At 37.5% G+C, this 25,343-nt stretch overlaps 1 protein-coding gene across 1 annotated transcript in view; it reads left to right on the plus strand.

Annotated features, from left to right (window-relative positions):
• The first annotated feature begins 5,394 nt into the window (after positions 1-5,394).
• Positions 5,395-25,343, plus strand: part of MGMT (O-6-methylguanine-DNA methyltransferase) — a 220,730-nt gene continuing 200,781 nt past the window's right edge. The window contains exon 1 of the mRNA XM_063307348.1: positions 5,395-5,444. The gene's annotated coding sequence lies outside the window, so the exon portion shown is untranslated. The remainder of the gene's footprint in view (positions 5,445-25,343) is intronic.

The following is a 25,343-nucleotide window of genomic DNA, read 5'->3' on the forward strand; positions in this document are numbered from 1 at the left end:
TCCATCCAGTCTTTCACAGATCATTGCTAGCCAAAGACCCTCCCCCAAGTACCTTACGATCGCAAATGCCCCCCCCACCTCCAGTTATTGTGGAGGGGAAGAGGAATATGAAGTCGAGGAAATTCTGAACTCTAGGAGGAGGGGAAGGGGCATCCAATATTTCATACACTGGAAAGGGTACCCTGAGGAAGAGCGCATGTGGGAGAATGCCAGAGATGTGCATGCACCAACGCTGGTTCATCGATTCCATCAGCTTTTCCCTCACAAACCCAAGCCTCGCACTCTACCAGAGATTCCTCACTTGGCTGAGCAAGCAGAGGAATCCCAAGCAGAGGAGTTCGTAAGTTGGCAACCTCCACCCCCGCCTGAGGATCTGAGGCCAGAGAGAGAGGAGGAGGGAGAACCGCAGCACTCCACCTCCAGCTTGCATTTCCCAAGGGGGAGTGGGGAAGAAACTTCTAATTATCTAGCTATTTTCCAGCAGCAGCCACCTGGGCCAGAAGCGTTATCAGACCTGGAGAGCAGCACTGATTCGTCCTTGGAGGAGCTTTCTTTTGGAGAATTTCCATCGTTGCCCAGTTCCCATGGGAGCTTGGAGGGGGAGATGGACTCTCATGAGACCTATGGAAGGGAGGGGGCTGAAATGGAATGTGAATGTGGAGGGGAGGGTGATGTCATGAGTACTGATGGCGAGCAGGAGGGGGCCCCTATCCAGGGGGGAAAACGCATGCATAGTACTGAGGAGTTAAGCAGCCATTCAAAGAGACACAGATCAGACCCGCCTTAACTTTTGGGGTTTATCTGTCTGGGTTTTTCCCACATTTCTTCAGTTTGTTAGGATTTTCTGTCTAATATAGCAGTAATAAACACTAGAGACTTACTCCTTGTCTCAGCGTAGTTCCTGACTGTTAGGACACAGGGTCTTGTCTCGCCATGGCACTTCCTCTGCTTGATCTTCCTTCCATGTCTGCTGCTGCCTCAGGCATTCTCTCAACAGCTCATCTTTAGGGGCCATCTTACTGATGTACTCCTGGATGCTCTGGGCCTTATCCAGGACAGTGGCTTGGACGCTCACCAGACCACGCCCTCCCTCTTTCCGCCTGGTATACAGCCTCTGGGTGTTGGACTTGGGGTGGAAGCCTCTGTACATTGTGAGGAGCTTCCAGGTCTTCACATCGGCAGCCTCCATGTCCTCCTTTGGCCAGCTCACTATACCGGCAGGGTATCTGATGACTGGCAGGGCATACATGTTGATGGCGTGGAACTTGTTCTTCCTTTGAGCTGGCTCTTTAGGACCTGTCTTATCCTTTGGTGATACTTGGTTGTTGCTGTCCATTCATCCATTGTTGGATTAGTTCCCCTGTAACTTGAATCTTTTAATTTTGCTTCAGCCCAAACTCGAAGGAAGAGTTGCTATTTCCTCTCATACTGAGATAGATTGATAGATATTGTGGCAGAATAGAATATTTTGATACCAATAGAAGAGAATATCTGTAGCTCAGGGTTGAACTATTAAGTTCTTGGTGCTCTCTGAGCTTGGTTATTCTGGTTATTAGCATGCAGATATTTCATTACCCAATTACTAACTGATGATATTACCTAGTTGGGTAATAAAACATCTGAAAGCAAACAGCCAAGCTCAGAGAACACCAAGAACACCACAATATTTTTATAAGGAATCAAGTTTTTCCTGCTCAGAATAAATTAAAAATATGCTACCAACCCATTGCTTCTTAAATACTTTGTAAATCCTGCCATGTCCCCCCCTGAAAAACAAAATAATTTAAAAAGAAACTAAGTAACCCTGTGCTGCCAGTAACCTACTTTAAGGCACTCAGTTCTAGGATCAACAACTTTGATTATTCAAGCAAAACAAAGATAATTATTTTGTGTGCTTCAGAGGAGATGTTGCACCGCTTTTATTTTTAGAAAAAAAATAAAAAAAATAAAATTGTTTGATTAGTCTCCCACTTAGTGTCAATCAAGGATAATGTCACTAGTTTAATCAATACAAACAATACAATGTTAACAAAATAACATGGAAATCAAACTTGAAATAAAGATTGGAACTGTTTTATCAGAAGAAAGGGTATGTGGTCCCCTGTGAATGCCATGTAAAATTAGAATAGATTGTTAGAAACTCTTCCTGTAAATTTTGTGTGGAGTTCTTACTGATGACATTTTTTTTAAAGGTAAAATGCATCAATTAGTATATTATCAGTACATGACTGATTAGGGAAAAAGAAGTACCAGGATACCTTTTGCTGTACAGATTTGGTTATTAATACTAAGGGATCAATCATAAATATTTATTTATTTTCTATCCCTCTTTTATTATTTTTATAAATAACTCAAGGTGGGGAACATACTAAATACTCCTTCCTCCTCCTGTTTTCCCCACAACAGCAGCCCTGAGAGGTGGGTTGGGCTGAGAAAGAGGGACTGGCCCAAGGTCACCCAGCCGGCTTTCATGCCTAAGGCAGGACTAGAACTCAGACTCCTGGTTTTTAGCCCGTTGCCTTAACCACTAGACCAAACGGGATCAAATATAGGGAGTAAGTTGCATTGAATACTAGGAATTTGCAGTGCTTTGGATTTAGTTGCTATAAAATGCACAAAAGTGCAAACACAGCACCTGTCTGCCACGTCTTACAGCAGCTGCACCTTCTCCCAGGATTGTGTAACTGTCTTCCACAATTGCCATGAAACCTCAGAAAAATGCATCTAGTTTAAAGAATATATTCCCACTACAATATACTCAGATGCATCCTTTTGCATTTGAAGCCAACCTCGCCCCATCCACTACATTTTGGAGACTTCTTAGTATGCCAGTACAGCCCTCAATCTAGAAAAAGGAAGACTTCTTTCCTGGTAAGCATTTTTTAAAATTGTGCTTAAAACTTAGGCTTAAATTACTACTGTGGCTTTCCACATACTAGCTTAGTGGAACTGAACTTTTGTTGCCCATTTCCAAACCATTTGTACCATGCAGTATGTTACTGCTGCTAGAGAAAATTATCTAAAAGGTCTGTTGGCCTTATGTAACTAATTTCACAGATCTTTGGAACATGGTCTGATATGATACTATATGGGGAAAAAAGTAAAAACTCTCCCAGATCAAGTTCAGCATCTGATGACACCTCTGTAAGTTTCTTGGCAACAACAGGGAAATGGTTTTCCACTTTTTTGTTTTTTGACTGTCCAACCTAGACTGGTTTTCCATCCAAACACTAACCAGGTTCAATCCTACTTAGGTTTCTTTTTGAGATTAGCCACTGTATGAGCACTAGTAGAGTATGCTGGCTGATTTCAGCCTTGCATATGAAAAACTCAAAATATTGTTGCTAGAGAAATTGACAGCTCTATTCACAAAGCAGGCAAAGCAATAATATGGCCTTTGGCTTAAAACAGGCATGACACAGAAAAGATAAAGTTCTTAGACAAGGATGCAAGAAGATCAATCCCAGGGTGATTTACACAAAGGATTGGCATCCTTTTTGTGGCCCACCTCAGAATAGGTGGGGCCAAAACCAGGAATCCTTTTCTGCATTTGGGAGGAATTTTGCAGATGATTTTTACGCATTAAAACTCATGAACCGTTCTCCCAAAGAGTCTAGTCCCCCAGAGTCTATTCCCTTGCTCTTGGAATACAGCTCTCAATAAAGCCCCTGAGCTGATAGATGTTATACAACCTTGGTTTAGCTTAGAATATTGAAATGAACCTGACCAACAATTTATTCAGTAACCAATGGTTAAGCAAATATAGCTTTTCATTCAGTTGAGCAACACACTGCCCAAAACTACCCAATCACACTGTGCTGTAAATCCAACTTCTTTCTTCCCACAACATAGTGAGCTACATACTTACCCATCCATATTTTAGTCTAGCTGGAATTGGATAGCATATTGAACCATAAACTAACCAGAGGTTGGATTTGCACAACACATTAAACTGTGGTTGGCTAATATATATAGTAGTAAGACACAGCCGTTAAGAATCTTGTTGCATGTGTATCTCAGAATTGGACACAATGATGGGTTGTATTCTGAATTCAGAAATAGATTTCTAAATTTTATTTATTTATCATATTTTTATCACTGCCCATCTCCCCCACACGGGAGTAATACTTACTGAATGAGTCTAGCAGCACATTTTCAGACTAACAAATTTTATTAAAAGGCATAAGGATTTGCGAGCCGCACCTCACTTTATCAGATGCATAGAGTAGCTTATGCCTTTTAATAAAAATTGTCAGAAAAGATGGTATCAAACTCATTTTTTACTACTGTAGACTAACATGGCTCTCTTTCTACAGCATTGTAATTACTGTACATTAGTACTACTGACTCTGAAAAATATTTTACAGGTTTATCATTAAATCAACAATACCATTTATTATATTCAGAAATGCAAATTATTTGCTAGATTCTGAAATAATTGCTTCAAACTATTCTGTGCTTTTAATCATTGATTTTAAACATTGATTTACTAACTCAGTGTTTTTTAATGAAGCTAAGATTAACATGGCCTTTTTTCCCCCTTCAGCCTGTCACTATTTTAAACAGAATACAAAATCAAGTCATTGACAATGAGTGCTGAATTCATCATTTGGCTAAAATATGTATAGACCTGGCTAAAAGTGTGTTATCTTGGATGTTGGAAGAATACATGTAGAATAAACCAAGCCACTATGGCTTATTGAGTCTCATCCTACAGAAGCAAAGCCTCTTTTAAGTAGAGTTTGACTCCTGATGAATCTATGACTACATTTTACCAAACAGTACCAAAATGCTCTGCCATTGCCTGGTTCCAGAATTCGTTAAAAATGTCTCGGTCTGCAATCTCAGTATTTTTTTTTTTGTCTTAAGTAGACCATGTTACAGCTTACAATTTCTAAAAGTCCATTTGAAAAGCTGCACTATGACAATGCATTAACTAAGGCAGCGTTTTTTAAAGCCTCCAACACGTAACACCTACAAACTACAAACATGAGCCAGATGTAAAAGATGTTCAGCAGAGGTGGAAGCATCCTGTCTCCTCGAGCAGGGAGGAGGGAAAATCCTGCATAGAAACAAATAGAGGAGAAGCAGCGCCGCTTGCATGGGTGAGGACAACACTTGCATGGGTGAGGACAACACTGCGGGGGGGGTTCCAAGAGCTCGAAGCACTTCCCACGCGGAAGCCTGCCCGCCCCGACGGCCTGCCAGTCCTGGAGAAGAGGCTTCCCTCGCTCTTTTTCGAGCTGCGTTACAGAAAGGTAGGGCGGTGCGTGGAGCCTATCGGGAGTTGTAGTTTACCGCATTAGGAAGGCGATTCTTCGCTCTTAGCATTCAACTACAACGCCCACAAGGCAAGGCTCCGTTCACAGCATCTTTTTTTCCCCTCCTCCCGCCTTTCATCTCCCCGAGGTCGTTCTGCATCCGGAAGTTTTGCTTTTCTTCAGGTCAGCTCGGGTGGGCTTGCGCGGGGGAAAAAAAAATCACCGTTTGTGCAAATCGGAGTTTGGCTGCCTGGCTGTACGCGCCTTTGCTCGGAAAAAAGACCTCCTGCCTTAAATGTGGCTGGGCTTTCAAGCAGAGTCGCCGACTTTGGAACAGGCGCGCGTTCTTCCTGGAACCTGCAGCTTCACTGGTTGACTTCCGCCGAAGTTAGGGTCGGGAAAGATACTTGGCAAGAGAATCCGAAAGGCCTATCCGTGTCCCACTCACCCCGTGTGCAAAGCTACTCCAGAGAAGGGGGACAATCTTACGCGTAATAATTCGTCCCAAGTGCGTAAAATGGGGTGGATTATCCCCTGGGTGTAGAGGAAACACCCGCTTATGGCAAGAATGCAGAGGCAGGCAGCGCGTCCCGGGACCATCTGCAAGGGCGCCCGCCAGCTTATCTCGCCTGTCTCTCAGGTTTCTACTTCCTTTAGCCGGGAGGCGGATAAGGAGATTGCCTGGGATTAGCCCGAAACATCTAATGGCGAGATGGTCACGGCTGATAGGGGTCAAGAGACCAAGGCCTGGCGTGTTTTGCGCCATTAAAGAAAACCACCGAATATCCGCTTGGGGTAACGTTTCAGCCCCGGCTCCTTTCAGTCCCCGCTTCCAGTTTCTTGACCCGCTCTCGTCCGCACGCACGTGAATTGTGCCCAATACGTTGTTCATGTTTTTCCTCTTCTGAGCTTCCCTCAGACGGTCGCTTGGGCATTCCCAAAGCAGGGGATTGAAATATTAGGTGGCTTGAAAAACCAAAATCAAACCCGCTGGATAGAATAGGTGTAATCCTGCCAAAAGCGAGTAAAAAAACTAAATGAAGTAGGAACAATTCACCATAGGGGCCTTCCATCTCCTTAGCTTTTCCCCCGTATTTTTAGTTTTTTGTCCAGCCCTGAGTGGGGACAGGCTGGACCCTTGAGAGAAGTGTGTAATAGCCTATATTTGCTTACAGGTTTATTTTTACCGTTTATTTATGGTGTTGGGAAATGGTGTTTCAATGGCTGGTATCTATAGGACTGTAGCTATAATATTTGGGGCTTCCCAAAGAGGACTGTACTTAACATTTTTGAAAATTGACTTTTCAATTAGAACATCCGAGCAGCCTTGCGATCATGTATGTGTGTAGAGAGATTTTCACCACTCTTACCTTCGCCTCTCCAAATGTAATTGTTTATCTACCTTTCTTGTTTACTTGTAGTAAGATTGTGGCCACTCAAAGTTGGGTGATGATTGGAACAGCATGTAATGGGCTTACTTGCAGATGTGCTTCTTCATTCAGTATGTGAATGCCACATATTGAGGCATTCAGAATTACGTATTACATTTTACGTCAACATTTGGTTTTCATTATACCAAACCAAATTTAAAGAAGTCTGAAATTAACAAGTTGTAAGCAAAAGATGAATAACCGTAAGATGTTCCATAACGACATAAAATCCACAGCTTTTAATTTCACTTCAGTTGATGAAAACATCACTTTCCCCCAATTCCTCAAAAATTTCCAACTCTACATAAAACAATGTAGATGTTGCACACACAAACAGGATTGATTGATTTAAATCACAAGGAGAACCCTTATTTTATATCATTGATTAAAGTAAACTTTTCTAGTGATATTTCTTGACATATTTTTAAACAATTGTGCAGATGTGATTATCTAAGCATGTTAATTTATAGTTCAGTAAGCATTTTGCAATATAGTTTGAATAGTTTTATTACTTTATGGATCTACTTGATTCATTTTTATTAATTTATGAAACAGTACCTATTGATTACCTGTTTGTCTAACTATAAGAACAATAACAACATGAGGAATTCTGAGATCATGCAGATCAAGAGTGCTTGTGTTTAATTAAACATAATTTTAAATGAAAAACATAGATTTTTGCAGCTGGAACAACCTTCAGCATTGCTATCCAATGACTGTCCTTAAATTTCTTTCTACAGAATGACTTCAAATGCCTTCCATGTTTTGATAGGATCAGCAGTGTAGTAATTGCTGGTGTTTGTTCTTTTCATATAAATACAGAACTTTGTTATCTATTCAGGCAACTTCTTATGATAATCATAAATAAATAAACTCTTTGTTGTTAACATTAAAAAAAAGCCTATAAGGGCAGCCTGGATCCTTCAGTGAAGCTGAGAAATATTTAGATATTTAATTAAAATGTATTAAATGGACATATAGTCATATGTACAAAGGAACTCCCTTGTATTTTTTAGTGTGTACTTTCATCTTCACTAAGTTTGCACTTTGAAAAACTGCCAACATGATTCTTGAATTCTTCCTGACATTTTATTCCTCCATTTTTTAAATAAATATTCTCCTGTGAATATATACTGAAAATTACACAATGCTGTCACATAGGGGTATTCTGTATCCCCAAAACACATGATACTAGGTCATTGGATATGTTTGTTCCACCTGAGATTTAAATTGGACATTTCAGTATTCTGTGTATGCTCCACTTACTTGTTCTATGTGGCTGTAAAAACTCAACCAATGTTCGTTCTTATCACAAAAATAAATAACAAACGAATATTTTGGTTCATGGTATTGTTCTGGTGTCCAAAGGCAAAAAGATGCTTTGGAATGCCTGGCTATGACTCCATGAAACAACTTTTCTTGGGATCCTGGGAAAATATTTGTTTGGTTCAAGGAGCTGCAAATAGGTGCTGTATGTGTGTTCTCATGTGTTCTGAAGCAGTTTCTTGCTTCTGCATTAGATGCTGTTCACAGCCATATTGCAAATCCATAAAATGTGGTTTTCTTTGAAATACTCACCAATAACTTACGCTTAAATGAAACATTCATGAGTATATTTTATACATTATTATTTTTAAACTGTTTCTGTTCTGAGAGCTGAACCTAGAATACTAGGGGAGGGAGTATCCCCTCATTTTGTTCTGTGTGGTAGGTTGTGTTGTAAAATAAAAATTGGCCAAAGTAGACCCAGTGAATAGCATGAACAGTGGTAATTGAGCCCATATTATAGCCACTGCAAGAGTAGGCATTTTTATTCCTCTGTTACTCAGGTCATTTTCCTAATAAGAAAAAAGATGACAAAAAGATATGGTAAGAGTAGTTTGTTCGAGGAATCCTGTGGCAAGCTGCATTCACACTGTTGCCACGAAAACTGCATGGTTGTGTCCATGAAGTCTTCAGAAGTTGAAGTAAAGGAAACATTTTTGTTTTCTGACAGATTTACAACGAAAATTATGGTAAGATCTGTAATTATGTAATATTTCTAGAGATTTGAATGTAGAGAAAAACTCCTGTTTTAAATATACATTTTCAAAAAATAACTAAGATTGTTGTAAAACTTGGTTTCTTCATAAAATCATGTTTTGGATATTAAAGTCATTATAACAACTAAAACAAGCTACCTGGAGACCTCAACTGGATACAAGTTGGGTGGGTTTTTCTCAAAATATAAAATTAATAAGTTTTCAGTAATAAAATTATGAAAATATACTAATCTAAAATAGAGTTTTAAATATAGAACACATATTTCAGTAAAGAACTATCTTCCAGCTCTGGTGCTGCTCTGTTTTGTGGATGTCAAGGATGGATCCACAAGTCAAAAGATTTCTCAACAGTTTGTTAGACTTGCTCATGAACAAGAAAAGCCCTGAATTCCTTCTTTCTCAGGAACAAATCCTCTGAAACCTAGTTAGGCTGGCAGGAGCAGATCTACCAATTTCCACAAAACTGAACAACATAACCCAGAAGAAATAACTTCTGGAGAAGAAGTGATCTTCAGGTACTCAGGATAGGAATGCAAATGAAGTCTTCCTTTTTGTAACTTTTTGAGATCCTTGTGAAAGTATTTCAGTATATCAATATATTGCTTAAAATACTTCATTTCTGTGAAAATATTTTATAATATCCCATTTTATGGAATACTGTATTTGAAATATTCCATAAAATTGAAAAAATAAACCAAGATCTTAATATTAGGAAAACATTATCTAGGCTTTATAGGTATTTCTGGCATTCAGCATTAATCTGCACAGGCTTATCTCAAATTGTAGCATAACTTTGTGGTTCCATTGTTTTCCAGGTTATGTTGGAAAGGGAAAAAAGTTATTTAGTACTGGGGCAGGAGTAGTATTTCAGGGTCTCTAATAAAGTTTTAGGAACAAGTCCTATTGACAATTTTAAAATACTTAATTGTGAAATCTAAGTGTTAAAGATTATTCTTTTTTCAGGAAACTGCATTCTGATTTCAACGTGTCCTGAAAGATGTGTTAAATATTCATTTAATAAACACATTAATATATAAATGGCCAGGTATGGTCCTGCTCTGGGATTTCTTTAACTAGTATTTACTCATTGCCTAGTTAGTCAGATGCTTAGTCTGTTAATGGACCTTGCCTTGGTATGACTTAAGGTTTTCAAATGAAACACATTTAAAGATTTGGGTAAAGCTTATGAATCCAAATAGCTGTGCTTGGAGGCTGGCCTCAACAACTTTTATCTACAGCCTGATCCATGACAAGTTAATTACCCCACTTATGCAGCAACTGCACCAATGCTCTATGGGAAGCTATACTAGTTCTACAGTAACTTGTGTTACTGTGGCTACTTTATCTCCTGATAACTCCGTAATTAACTTGTCACTACTGTTTAATGCTTACGGTATGTAGAGAATCAGTTAATGGCATCACTAAAGCGGTAGTAGCCTGAAGGAGAAGTTCATGCCCACTGGGAAGGCTATCAGGGATTGCTTAAACAGAAAGCACCAGGGCCTGACTGGAAAGGTATTAGGATAGCAAGTGACAAATGCTATACTGGTGTAAATATAGTCAGTCTCCGATGGCACTCTAGATTTGGGATCATACTAATTTCTAATTTCTATGAGGAAAAAAAAAATCGGTGTTTTCAATCTGTGACAGCAAATTTGTACCCTTGTACTGGAAAGTAAATTCATGACGTTCAGTGGGACTTGTACATGTAAGTACTACAGGCTTTTGTTGTAGGGTACTTTGTTATTCTTACTGTGCATATTATACAGTTAAGAATGTTGCTTTCTCTCAAGAATATATAACTATTCCTTATACTGCCCTGGAGACTGCTAACATAAAAGATGACACCCTAATGCACGTGTTGAATGTTAAAAACTCAGGTTATATAGTAGTGGTTTTTCTCAATTAGATCAGAGTTGAATCATAGTCCCGCGGGAACAAAATGCAGTTCCTTTCTGCATCATCCTCAACTGTAGTGAGCTGTTCCAGCCATGATGCAGCTATTTTATAGTAAATTTCAGTCTATTTCTAGAAAGAAATTGCTACCCATTAATAGGGACAAATTTGCATGTTTTAAAGAAACGCATGAAATGAACTAAATCTTAGAGTATGATACATGTACATTCTAATATATATATATAGGTGTATTGTACATTTAAAGATTTCCCATGTTAGAATAATTTCCTGTTTGCAGCACTTGTAGAGTCAGCAAACTATCCAATGCAGTCTGCATTGCCCGTTCCCAGAAGTCGAGGGGTGAAACTGAATGCACATTCTACCAATAGCACAACTCGTAAAAGCAAGCACTTGTTAAATCTATTTGTTTTTATTATAGACATCGATCTGCCAGTCGCAATAATGCATTTATGGACATTTTTCTGCAAGCACAGCGCTGGTGGCAGTTTTTACTGACAAATTGAGTCATATGGACAGTAGTTCAAAATAAGCTTACTTTATTGACAGATTGTGCAGTTCTGTAGTTCACCGTACTCTTAAGAAAGCTGGAGTGGCAAAAAGGAATCTAGCAGAAATGTAAGACAATTGGTCTAATTTTTGAACTGCATATTAGTGAAGTGATGAGTCATGTTATCACATGCTTCATTTTTGCATAGTTTTTGTCTTCGATTGTATGCTGCATGAAGAGAGACAATCCCCAAGTCTGAGTACAGCTTGCATGTTTTAGGGAGGGCCCTGCAAACCTGGAATTGTCACGGTGTTACACACAAGCTCCCAGGTTTGGCTTATGGTCACTCACACAGCCTGTTGAGACACGCAGATCTTGTCAGCCCCCCCTTGCTTTCTACCTGGGTTTTCCAGATAGGTGCGGCTTGAGCGGACAAGACCCACAGCCCTGCTCAACAGCCGGAAAATAATTAGGGAGGCACACAAATCACTTCCAACCGAACACTGAGGCACAACAGATTCTTTGTAATACATGGAGACCCAGGGAATTTAAAGTAACAGCAAAACTTTGCTGGTTGCAAGGTACATGTGCTCTTTCTCACACGCACACACAGCCACGCCCATGTCCTTCTCAACTAGGCTGCCAGGTACTAGCTAGAGGGACGGAAGCCGCCAAGTCTGAATCCAAAGATGACTTGAGTGGACGGGCTCTGGGACCCCTTTTATCCCCCAAAGTCCTTGCTTTGTTGATTCACAAGACCGGCAGCTACTCTTGTCTTGTAAATTTACAAGTCTGGGAGCTGTTGATGAGATGGGGGGGGGCAGTTTCCATGTGCTCAGGCCCAACTTCCTTTGTCTGGTTCAGGTGACATTTTTCTTTTGTTTCCTTAACAACTTCCTTCTGATCTACCTCCCTGAAGGGATCATTTAGACAAGATTCCTGACTTTTGTCCTCTCTGCTTACGTGCCTGCTTCATCTTTAGGTAGGTAGGTAGTTTGTTTATTTAGTTAGTCAGTTATTTGCTATCCCGCCTTTATTATTTTTACAAATAACTCAAGGCAGTGAACATCCCTAATCTTCCTTCCTCCTCCTATTTTCCCCACAACAACCCTGTGAGGTGAGTTGGGCTGAGAGGGAGTGACTGGCCCAACTTTACCCAGCCGGCTTTCATGCCTAAGGTGGGACTAGAACTCTCAGTCTCCTGGTTTCTAGCCCAGTGCCTTAACCAAACTGGCTCTTATGGCAGCTTCAGCCTAGTCTCACAATGGTAATAGCCATTGTTTTGACTAACGTACATGAGTTTGCTTCTTCTCATGTAATTTAGGCTGTGGCCATAGGTCTTATATTAGAGCATTCTATATTCATGTACTGTGAAGTACTTTTTAAAATCTGTTCTGATTTAATCAGTTGAGTGTACTGCTTCTCTCACTTTCATCAATTACTCATAATATTTTGAATAATTATACTTTTTGGTTTTCCACCTATTCTCCCCACCCTTCAAAAAGCTCACTATTTATATGAAGTCAGATCTGTTGGTATATATGTGAATTTCAGATTTCACAGCAATAAATCTGTAGTATTAGAACCATGACCCTGCATTTAGTGAGTAAGAGCATAGTCCCAACATTGCTAGATAAGTTGCTTTATTGAAGGCAAGAATTCAGGTCCCAGGATTTACATTCTAGGACTTGTCTTCTTTCCTGTTTGAATCAACAGAAATGTGGCTGATCTTTCCTGGCCTTGTAAGCAGAGACCATCAGGTCAGTATTTCTGTAACAGTTTGGTCTGGCCTGAGAATAGTTGATTCCTGCCTTGACAGCTTTAGCCCTTACAGTTTGGCATTGAATCTGTGTGGAAAAGTTAGGGACAGGGAGTGAAGTTATCCAGAACAGGAAGGTAGCAGATGAGACCAGTGAGTGCTGCCCCACTCCCTATAAACTCAGAGCCCCTAAGGTATTCAGGAGAACCCCTGCATTATTAGATTAACAACATGCATTGTCATTCAGTCTGCCTATGCAGTATATGTTCAGTGTTGCTTAAAAGTTTGTGAACTTCTAAGCAACACTGAACATATACTGCATAGGTAGACTGAATGACAATTCTGCATAAATATGATCTAAAATGTTATCTGTTCTCCACACAAGTCCTAGAACTAGACAAAGGGAACCCAGTTAAAGAAAAGAGTCAAAATCACTGCATCCTGTACCCAACAGATCCTGATAATATTACTTGCTTTTTTCCTGTAAAACAAATGAAGTTATCATAATATATCTATTTTTTATTTTGTTTGGATCTGTAGTTTGTCAATATTTTTAACGTTTCCCAACTCAGGTTTATTTATTTATTTATTTGCAAATTTATAATGCTGTCCAACTCCATAAAAATCTGGAGAATATGCAACTTTATAAACAGCAAGAGACTATACAGATTTTTGGCGGGATGCTGTTGCAGGTGCTGCAACAGAGGAGGTCACTTCCTTAGTCCCATAAGATGACATGTTGCTATGATCTGAATTAGTTATATATGTCAGATCCATGTAGACAACTGTTTCAGAGTAACACCTCCTGCTCCATCCTGCCTTTTTGTGAAGATTACTGGTTAATACTTCAGAATTCATTTAAATCAGTATACCAGATAAACCACTGCTTGCTGGATGTTTTGAACTACAATTTATATAATACCTTTCCATTAGCTACTCTGACTAGGTCTGATAGACTATAAGCCAAAATAACTAGATGATGCCGGGTTTTCTATTACTAGACTATATTAGGAAAGTGAAACATTGCTGACAGAAGACATGCTAATTGCTCAGTGGGTGTGCAAGCTGTGTTCCTGCAACCTTGTCTTGTTAGTCAATAAGAGAGAAGTAACGCCTTGTAATGCTGCAAGATGCTGACTGATCAGTTGCCGTTACAATGATATTTAAATTGTCTTATGGCTATTTAGATCAATCATTGTAAAGTGCAAGCAATGAAATAATTATTTTAAGTACTGGGAACATTGAGATGCTTCAGCATTTCTGTACAATACTCTATGGCAGGTTGGTGTTTTCAAAAAAAATCACTAATCAGGGAACTTACAAAGAAAAAGTGGATTGTGAAGTGGATTTTTACAAGGGTGTAACTGATGTCTGTGAAAATAGTATTGTTACTGATGGGGTTATATGCAGAAATAATCTCAGGGAAAGCTGAATTTAATGGCTATCACCATTTTGATGGGTGTCAAATTGCCATGCATATTTAGTCTTTACTAGCTTAGCTGCCTGGGTCTTCTCCATTAGAGCTGTGTGAAGACTATGCCAGTGTACTAAACTAAGTGAAATACTTTATATCTGACATCATGTTCCTGTGGTAGAAAAAAAACCTAGAAGTATGAGTAGCATATTGGTAGGTACAACATTTCCTAGATTGCATCCAGTGAAGTAAAGGTAGAGTGAGTACAAATACAAATGGTTTATGGATTGTTGCCTAAGCTATTGCTCCTTGAAATTGGAGCTAGTTGAGAGAAGTGTTCATGAATAGGAAGGAGACAAAGATTGCTGCTATAATTATCGCACATAAAACAGTCCTCTGTTAGTGGGCATGCTTTGTTTTATATTGTGCCATTAATATTTAAAAGGTGGATTTGAATTCTTTTCAGTTACCTCCGTTTAGTGGTTGTTGATAATTCCATAGTGAGAGCCTCTAAGAATATGATTAACCTTGAGGGTCATCTTATAATGTAATTATTAATGATTGATTCTATCCTTGAAATCAATATAAAAAGTTAAATTGCTTGGCATATATTTGAGTTTGATTTCTTACATTTGGTAAACATGACAACCAGTATTGGCTTTATATAAAATGTGTTTGAAGGTCTAAAAGTATGCGGCTTAGTTTTTAAATAATTATGGCGAGATGTGGTGGTTCTTACATGACATATGTTAATATGGCCAATAGTGTTAACAACGCGTGCCACTAATAGTTAGGGTGGGGATGAACAGTAATTGATCTTCCTGGGAGTGCTGTAATGTAAAAACAATTCAGGCTGTTTGAAGTATATTTTACAAGTGTGCATTGGGCCTTTGGGATGTTACATTGAAAAACCCAATTGTACAGTTACCATGGGAACCCAATTAGAATAGATTGCTTGGTTTTTTCATCTTGACCAAAAATCTAATGTACTTTAAATGTTTTCATATGAAATTTTATTCATAGTCTGGATTGATATAATAATAGCTTTTATTTGAATATTAAATTGAGGTTGGCTTGTACAGTATGTATTAGGACTTCTCCGGTCTTGGGCAGAAATAGAATTTTTATGTATTTACGTGTATTTTTTAAACTGTTAACCATGGAATGGATGCTTTTTTAGTGAGGTCACTTACAGTTATTTTTTGCCTGAATTAAAAATTCTTTAAAATTTTTAAAACAAACTGATGCTTTCTTTGTAATATAATTCTTCCCTTTTTAGTGATATATAGTACATTGACTTTTTCAAATGTTTAATACCTTTCCTAATGTATTTCTTCAAATGACAGGACAACAAGCATAGAATTTAACTACTGAGAAGTAGATATAAGTGAAACATTTGTAAGATATTTACAAATATATTAGGACTGGACACAGGGAAGCAGTGAATTTTCCTTCTTGCAGGTTTTCAGGAAAACAGTACATTAGTTGGAATAAGAAGTTTTTTTTTTTAGCCTTTTAGAGTAATACATATAATATTCTCTGTATCTCATCATGTTTTAAAGTCTGGAAGTATATTTTGAAGCAAAAGGTAATCTCTGCAGATCAATACATATACATTTGTGCTAATACGAGGAATAGAAGAGGAGGATGTAAAAAACAAATCAATAAAATATTTTTTTTTAAATTAAAATTATTTAAAACAAATAATTTAACATTTAAAATCAAACTTGAAGAGCATTGCTGTTAAAATGCTTCTTTGAATATTTAGATACTGAAAATGGACTCTGGTTTCAGCTATATTTCTCTTTCTTTCCTGCTGGGATCTTCTATTAGTGGCAAGCTAAGGCACGTCTAACATCTAGCTGTGCAAGAAGAGCAGCAGCTTGCTTTGGAACATACTCCAACCTCTGTTCTTGATCTACTAGCCGAGAATGACTCAGCCTCAGCCAAATAACAACACAATTCTTGGAGACAGGACTAGCAATGTCAGTTGTTAAAGCATCGATGACATTTTAGACAATGGAATGGCTAAAGTATGACTTTGTGCTGCACGATACTGACAATATCCTACGGTTAATATTCTGTCCTGCAGCTTTCAACATGCCCATAATGATTCCTATTTCCTGCATGTACACACTGGAAGACTTAATAGACAAGTAGGATATCAAACAAAATCTTGCAGTGTTCAGTGCTTTATTCAGTGTTCTTGTGCCTTCTTCCAATCACTCCTTTCCATTCCATCATTCCAAGCTAGTTCTTCCTATCTAATTTTCTGTATAGGGAAAAATTCTTTTTTAGGAAGCTGCCTTATATCAGGTTAGACTCTGCCTAGCTCATATTACCTACTCTGACAGTGGCTCTTCAAGGTCTTAGGAATATCTTGATATGTAAGTCTGATGTAATCTTTATATTTTAAAGTTTGCTTAATTAATTAATTTTATTTTATTTTATTTGTCCCTGCCCATCTCCTCCCATCAGGGGACTTTGGCAGCCTATATGGTTTGTTAGGCAATTGTGGCCTCTCTCTTAAATATTATGAAGAACATTTTATTCATGTGAGCTTCAATTAAAATAGCCTGAGAACTTTGAGAACTAAGTCTATATTTTTCATAGCTCTTGTAACAGTCTATGAACTCATTCATACTTTCTACATTGTATCAGAGAAAAGGAGGAACAAATTCTCTTTCTTTCTGCAGATTTTTGAGGTGTGAAGTGGGAAAGAAATTCACATGTAATTACCCTAGCTTACAAATTGTTCTCTGAATGGAGATAAAAATAATTTGAATGTCTCATGTCAGCCAACATACGACATTTAAGTTTCATGTTTGAAGATAAAGTAGGATGTATCACTGATTCTCATAATGTTCCCCGTAGCTTTTTCTCATAACATTTAGCAAGTGGGAATGTAAACATTTCATGGGACACTAAACCTCTTAGTTTATCTTAGAAGAAATGTTGGTGATAAAATATTTGAAAGTTCTTTCCCATATATTTGAAATAATTGTTATTTCTTTCCTATGTATTTTAAGGAGTCTTCCATAGCTCTAAAAAATACCTGCATGTAATGTCCCAAAGGGAGAGCAGTCTTGGTGGGATTAAAATGCTGTTTTCCCTTAGATAAATCAATAGAAAAGTTGGAAGGCAGAGCAGCCTACTTTGAGTCTACTTGAATTCGGATATTTTTACTTGTTTCTCTATAACACTTTTTTGTAGTTTTTAGAAATATAAAAATGAACACATGATGAGGAAAGAAAGCATTGATCAGCCTTTTGAGTTGAAAAATCATGGCGTGATTGCTTATTCAATCTAGATTCTGAGATTGTGGATGTTTTATTTCAAAAACCAGACTCTGTATTTTCACCTGTATAATATCACTTGTAAATTAGCTAGTATATTAAAAGGACCAATTAACTGCCTTAAAATTTAACCTTAAAAAAGAGTAGGAGGCGTGATAGTTGATCAAAATAAAGTTAAGTCGCTAAATGAATCAATACTTTTTGGTAGCAAAGGGTAAAATGATTTGCGATCAAAAGAAAATGACTATTATGAGTTTATTTTTGCAAATAATTTTCTTTGTAGAAAGCATGCTTAATTAAATTACTACAAACAAAAGATTAGTTCTGTTTTGAAAAACCATACACCTCCCCTCCATTTTACTTTAGAAATCTAGGTCTTGGCTGGTCACATTACCTGTACTAAATTGGGTTAGCATGATTGAGAGGGGATATAATTTCTATTCAGGCTGTTCAGAGCTCTTTATTTTTAACACACATTTAACTAAAACACTTGGGAGAAGTCCATTTGTTAAAAATTCAACATCCCCACCCCTCTAATTAAGATCTGAGAATATTCCCTGTGTATACGTGTCTGAATTAGCAAAGGAAAGGCCTCAAGCAAACAAAATAAAGCTAATCTACATTTTTCATTGTAACCTAAGTTGTTGTTTGTTGTTTATTTGTTTAGTCGCTTCCGACTCTTCGTGACTTCATGGACCAGCCCACACCAGAGCTTCCTGTCGGTCGTCAACACCCCCAGCTCCCCCAGGGACAAGTCCGTCACCTCTAGAATATCATCCATCCATCTTGCCTTTGGTCGGCCCCTCTTCCTTTTGCCTTCCACTCTCCCTAGCATCAGCATCTTCTCCAGGGTGTCCTGTCTTCTCATTATGTGGCCAAAGTATTTCAGTTTTGCCTTTAATATCATTCCCTCAAGTGAGCAGTCTGGCTTTATTTCCTGGAGGATGGACTGGTTTGATCTTCTTGCAGTCCAAGGCACTCTCAGAATTTTCCTCCAACACCACAGTTCAAAAGCATCGATCTTCCTTCTCTCAGCCTTCCTTATGGTCCAGCTCTCGCAGCCATATGTTACTACGGGGAACACCATTGCTTTAACTATGCGGGCCTTTGTTGTCAGTGTGATGTCCAATTAGCTATCTACATCTTGGTCTAAGTTATCATTTGGAACTCAGCTCCATTTATTTCAGTGAAGCCTGTTTTAAAGTAACTGGGTTTGTTACCATGGTCTAAAATGCTGATGGAACATGTTGTATCTACAAGTTGTTGTATCTACAAGCTATTAGGGTGTGATCTATCACCAGAAAAAAACTTTTAGAGGGACATGCGTCTTCAGATAAGTTCTTTGGTATTGAGCTCACTTGTCATGTTCCATCAGCATTTTAGACCATGGTAACAAACCCAGTTACTTTAAAACAGGCTTCACTGAAATAAATGGAGCTGAGTTCCAAATGATAACTTAGACCAAGATGTAGATAGCTAATTGGTAAATTAAACATCTGAATCATTCTGCCCTTGAGTGGGGGAAATGTACCTGATTAGAAATAACGGAAATAGAGAAGTGGTAAACAGAAGTCTCCAAAAAGTATCCAATTTGAAACAAGATTGTTTAATCCTTGTGGGCAGTATTCTGACATTTTAGACATACTGGAAATGTTCGGAGCCCAAACATTCTTAGAACAGTATTGGAAAGTTCTGGTAAGGTTTTAGCAGTTTCAAGCTCACAGTGTTTTGTATGCCACTAATAGCAAAAGGCTCTTTCAGTAGGCAGGACAATTCAATGCCCTACTTACTGCAGCAATCACATGCATGTTTCAGTAGATTACCACTTGGTAAATGGTTGTCTGCATTCTGGGAAGTAAATATAGTTGGTTTTGTCATGAGAGTCATATTGCTATCAACCATTCCAAAATGTAGCTTTCAAATAAAGCTTCAAATATAGCTTTAAATATTAAATATCCTTTAGTATTCAGAGATTCAGGATTCAATTTTATTTCTGTTTTTGTTGTATGAGTGCATATATATGTGTATATATGTATATGTATATATATACATATATGTGTGTGTGTGTGTGTAAGTGTGTGTGCACATGCATGAAGAATGGATCTTTTTTAATGTGAGGAAGCAAATATATATATGGAAAAAGAAAGCGTTTAGTAGCTGGAACGCACTATTTTTACAGGTTTTTGAACGTATCTTAAGTTACTGTTCTTTCCTGTGGATTTCTGTTTCACAGTGCCAGTGATGAGAGAAGGCTTCATATAGTCATCTGCTGATTATGACTCATTACAGATGATAAATGACCTGCTGAACTTCAAAATTCCTGTTTGTTCAATAGAAAAGAAAATCCCCATTTTTCTGTGGCATGCTGTAAAATGTGGAGCCAGCTTTTCATGAGTCTGTATATCATAAAAGAAGACAGAGTGTGGAGCATGCCATTTTTGTACATAGCTGCTTATTAAATGAATGCTTTCATGATTTTTTTCTAATGAGTTTCATTTTTTTTTCTTTCCACTTAAGCATTTGACATGGCTTCAAAACTGCATAAGCAAGTAAGTTTCTGTAGGGGTGGGGGAGAAAAATAGTGCATTTAAGTCTACACACAAAGTAATAATGTTGGAGAAGAATTCACATAACAAAGTTGGCATCCTTCCCTAGTGTCCAGCAGTCAGTGTTAAGAATCCAGTTGACAAGATTGATGCTGCATTGTAAATCTCAGTAGCTCTGTCATGGTTGGTAACAGGCAGCAGTAGACCTTTCTGCATCACATATCTATCTTCCACAGAGCATAACCTAATTGAACATTGCTGTAGTTTTAGGGTTAACTGCGCCTTTTCTGCCCTTCTGTGACTAGATTAATCTTCCTCTTAAAAAGCAAAAGAAATAAAATCTAAACTTCGTCTTCACATTGATACTGTGAATTAAGGGAATCCATGTAAAATGTTTGATAATCTATATCTTTAATGGGTCTAAATTTTATAGAGCACTATATTTTATCAAACATCTTATTAAAAATTGGTAGGTGATGTCCCATTTAAGTTGCAGGATACATTATAAAAATCATAAGGTATGAATATATTGCTTCAAAAATGATTTTTCTTTCCTCCCTACTTCTATTTCTTGTGGTAAGAGAGCTCATTCAGAAAGTGTGTTAATTCTGTGCAATTCAGATTTAGAAGTCAGATTGTAGTCAAATCCAGCAGTTGTGGGAGTATTTGCTTTTTAATTTATTCTGACAGTTTTTACCAGACTAGGGATGATTTAAGGTATTCTTCCTCCAATTCCACACTTTGAAAGAAGAAAACCACAGAAGAAATGACTAATCTGAAATTATAGCATTCATTTTTTTCCCTTGCAATTTATTTTAATATTTTTGACTCATGACATGTTAGTCTTTTATCAGTCTTAATGAATTGTAATGTTCTCTAAATGCCTATTCATATATGCTTCTCTCACTTAATTATTTAAACCCATGGAAAGTTATAAAAGATACTTAAATTTCCCCTTTAAATTTCCCTCTTAGAGGCAAATGCACACAATTATTTTATATTGTAGCATAGCACTAAAATATGCATACAGAATTGGAGCTTTGCAGTTACGGGTTAGCTTGGTTCTCACTCCCGATCAGTAATGGATTGCAGAATCTACTGAAAATAGGGTCAGTCCTGAATTTTGTCCTAGCTCTAGCCTCCTCAGGCAAGGGAAAACATCTTTTTAAGGAGGCCACCACAATGGTATAAGTGTATGCCTTCATTGCCATATAAGAATGAATAAGTCTTCTTCCCTTTAATTTGTGGAAGGTACAATTGTGAATGGACTGTTTTCCACAATTTAACTTGATTAATCTGGCTATCACTATATGCTCTCCTGTAGGGGAGAGAGTAGGCAGAGCTTCTTTAAAATGCAGGCTCTGTACCAACTCCCTCACACATAATTCTGTGGAAATAATGAGCATTTTATCCTAATTAATGAGCATTAAAATTATATTGTGATTTTATATATTCTAGTTTTTCCTATTAAAATGGGTTGGGAAGTTGTGTAACAGGTAGAGGATCCCAAAATCCTTCATTTGAATTCTGTCCCTCTCCCTGGTTTCAATTTTAGTTTTTTCTTTTTCTTTTTTGTACATTTTATTTCACCTTTAACTGAGGTAAGTTTGCTGTGCTAGTCTGAATGATAAAAAGTACAGTTAATGTGGAAGCTTTTATACTGTGCTGTATTTTGGATATTAAGAATATGGTATCAATTCCTTCCTAGGTCTCTCAGTTCTCGCTTTCATTCTTCTAGGAAAGCACAATTTCAAACTCAACTTTCCTTGTATGTTATGAATGTTAGGATTGACAGCCACCTGCATATCATGTATAACTCAGAACATGTACTTTCCTGCTTTGAGGGATATTTGATAAAGCTCTTATAGTTAGCAGATATCCTCTGAATATACAATTTATTTTAGCATAAAATTTTGCACATGTTAAATAGACCACAATTGCAGTGCCACTTATTGCAGAGCAATTTGAATCTGTTTTGACAATAGCTATGGAAATAGTCTTATTTGTTTATGAGCAGATGCTAGTGCATCATATAGCTTAGTTTAGTTTAAAGAGAAGTATTGTTAATAGCATTACACATATTGCTTGGATAGTTTATTATTACTATTATTCTCTAGTTCTGACTTTCCAGGTGTAGCTATTTTAGTATTATGGAGGATGATGGATGATCCAGGAAAGTTTCTTTTGAAGCACTTCTGATATTGTGCAATGCACTTGGGGGTCAGCTACACTTGACTGATGCATGATTTATCTGATGTCCCTGCCACTTTCAGAGATAAAGCTGCTATTTTATCAAAAATGCCAGCAACTGTGACTTAGAATTTATATGCTTTCTTTTTCAAATAATTGGTCTGATTATTTTGCGGTGTAGCAATAAAATTATAGAGGTAATTGCACACAAATGTGAGATAGCACCACAATACAATAAAATTAACCTGAATTAGCTTGACTTGTCAATGAAGTATTTATGAAATGTATTTTTGCAATAAGGGAGACCAATATTATAGCTGGAAGGTGAGTTATTGCCTTAATGTAATACAGTTTGAAATTTAAAAAAGAGACTTACAGTTGAGGGTGATTGTGCTTTTGAAATTAAGCTGAACTGATATAATTGGCAGCAATAATACATTGTGAAGGTAATATCTTTTATTGTGTTATGCCTAGTTGCCTTTTCTCTTAGTTTGTTCTGATTTGAGCTTGTCAGATAACATGAGAAACAGTTCTTTGAAATTTTGTCCATTTCAATAAGAGAATATTATGTAATTTTGATAATTTGCTTTGCCATTCTGTTTTCATGTCTGGAAAACAATTGGTTTTTGGAAGCACTGTGCTCATTTCTACTGATCACAGAGAGAGTTTGGGCAGTACAGAACATGGATTTTAGATAGATATTGTTCCTGTGGGAGAACATGCTGCAAAGACTAAAAAGAAAAGGCGAAGAAAGATTTGTGATTGTCTGCAGCTGGAGCATATGGTGATATGACTGAGATTAAATTATACCATATCTTACCTTTTGTTGCAGACTTATGTACAAAGTATTGGCCAATGCAAGGGGACTATTTTTCCCCATACTCTAGACATCCCTAGAGAATTTGCTCATTAGCTCACTTGTCAAAGCTATTTAACAATGCTTTTCTCTCTCTTTTAGGTCTTTCTCTGTGTTGCTTCTGTTTTTCCTTTCCTGATCTCTGTGTTGGGGAATTCATGGATTTTAGACATGAGTGTGAACATTTGCTTTGCTATATTTGGGATTGGTATGATGTTCTGCTATTGGCAGAAGTATGGCTCTGTATGAGGGGCTATAAAATGGTACGTAGGTATGTTACTTCTCTAAAGGATCTTACTCTGCCTTGTGCTAATTCTTTGGAAGATTGTTGCAATGCTACCTTACATTAAACTTCTAGCAAGTCCTATAAGTCTTCAACTCCACTTTTTCCATAAGGATTATACTTTTAAAGAAATATGTTCTAAATTTTAAATTCAGACTTGGCCAATGCAAGGGGGCTATTTTTCCCCCATCCCTAGACATCCCCTAGAGAATTTGCTTATTAGCTCACTTGTCAAAGCTATGTAACAATGCTTTTCTCTTTCTTTTAGATATTTCTTTCTCTGTGTTGAGTCTGTTTTAATTCTCCTGATCTCCATGTTGGGAAATTCTTGGATTTTAACCTATTTATAATTTAAGTTTTTCCTCCTGTTATAGAGCATATCCAGTTTTACTATTTTAAAGCATTTGATGTGAAAATAGAATTATGCCATGAAATTGCTATAGTTCAAATATTTCTTAACATGCTTTTTCAGAAAAAAAAAGGAAAAAATGTTCATATATTTTGCTTAACATGGTTGTGTTTTATTTCAGTTAATCATGTCTTCTGCCCTAAAGTGGCCAGCCTGTAGTGAGCACTGAACCATGGAATATGGCTGTCATGCTGGAGTTGGTCAACAAATACATTTTCCTTAAAAGTGGGAATTATTACTGCTTCCATTTCATTTTTGATTTGGAACATATGCCCACTTCTGATGATTAAATGACAAATTTGACAGTCAAGCCATTTTCTAAAGTTGCTAGCTTTTGCAGCTATAGTGACAGTTCATGGGATAAAAAGAGGATGTTTTGGTAGATAGGACAGGCTGTTAGTGAAAGCAGCCAGGATATCATTGCAGAATAGTTGTACTCCTCTGTGGATGGAAGACCAGCTGTCATAACTGCCTACTCCTTTTTGTCATTTTGTTTTAAAACATCTAGCAACTTTGCCTTCACCCTTCCTTCTTGACTACTTAAGAACTCACCTCTTTCTTTTTCTGAAGTTTTCTTCTCCCTCCCCACTAACCGACACAGCTTCTCTGAATTTTATATACTGTGGAAATAAGTTAAGCTTGGACTAAGGAAAAATTCATCAGAAGAACTAATAGGGAAAAAGGAAAATGTAATTATATGTCGATGTATATCTGCTGCCTTCAAAAAACATGTGTAAATACTGATTTTTTTCCTTTTTTCAGTAGGTGGGAAAGTCTGATTTGGATTTAGAATTCTGAACTCTGCTGACAAAATGGCTTCTCCCCCTATCCCATTGTTGTGTAAATCTTCAAACAGTTGGGGAAGGAACTCTGGAACAGTAAACTGGGGAATTGGTACCCAAATATGTTGTTGCTGCCTCTCCTCTTCTTTTTTATTCATAGAAACATACAGATACAAGGAGCTATTTATGCCATCAAGTGCCAGGGAACATCTGATTTTTCTGGGTAATTGGCTTCAGGGATCTTTAACTAACATTGAATTGGAATCTGCCTTCGGTAACTTAAATCATTTTTTTGTGTGTGTCCTGTCCTTTGGGCTGATGTAGGACAGGTCTTAGCCTCCTTGTATGTCTTCCCGTTAGGTACTTGAACAGTGACCAATACAGAATTAAATGGAATAGTTACACCTGGTGACTTAGAAACTATGCTTCTTTTTATTAGCCAGAAACTGCATTTGCCTTTTTTTACAACCACGTTACACTATTTATTTATGTTATTCAGCTACTGTTCTAAGAACTTTTTCATAATTGCTTTTGCCACATTAGGTGTTTCCCATTCTGGATATCTGCAGTTGATTTTTGTTTCCTAAGAAAATAATTTTGGTTTGTCTCCATTGAATTTCATTCTGTTATTTCCTGCCTATGTCTCTAAATAGTTTGTCTGAATATTATTT

The sequence above is a fragment of the Candoia aspera genome, chromosome 6 (genome assembly GCF_035149785.1).
Source record: "Candoia aspera isolate rCanAsp1 chromosome 6, rCanAsp1.hap2, whole genome shotgun sequence".
In the NCBI taxonomy this organism is placed as follows: Eukaryota; Metazoa; Chordata; class Lepidosauria; order Squamata; family Boidae; genus Candoia; species Candoia aspera.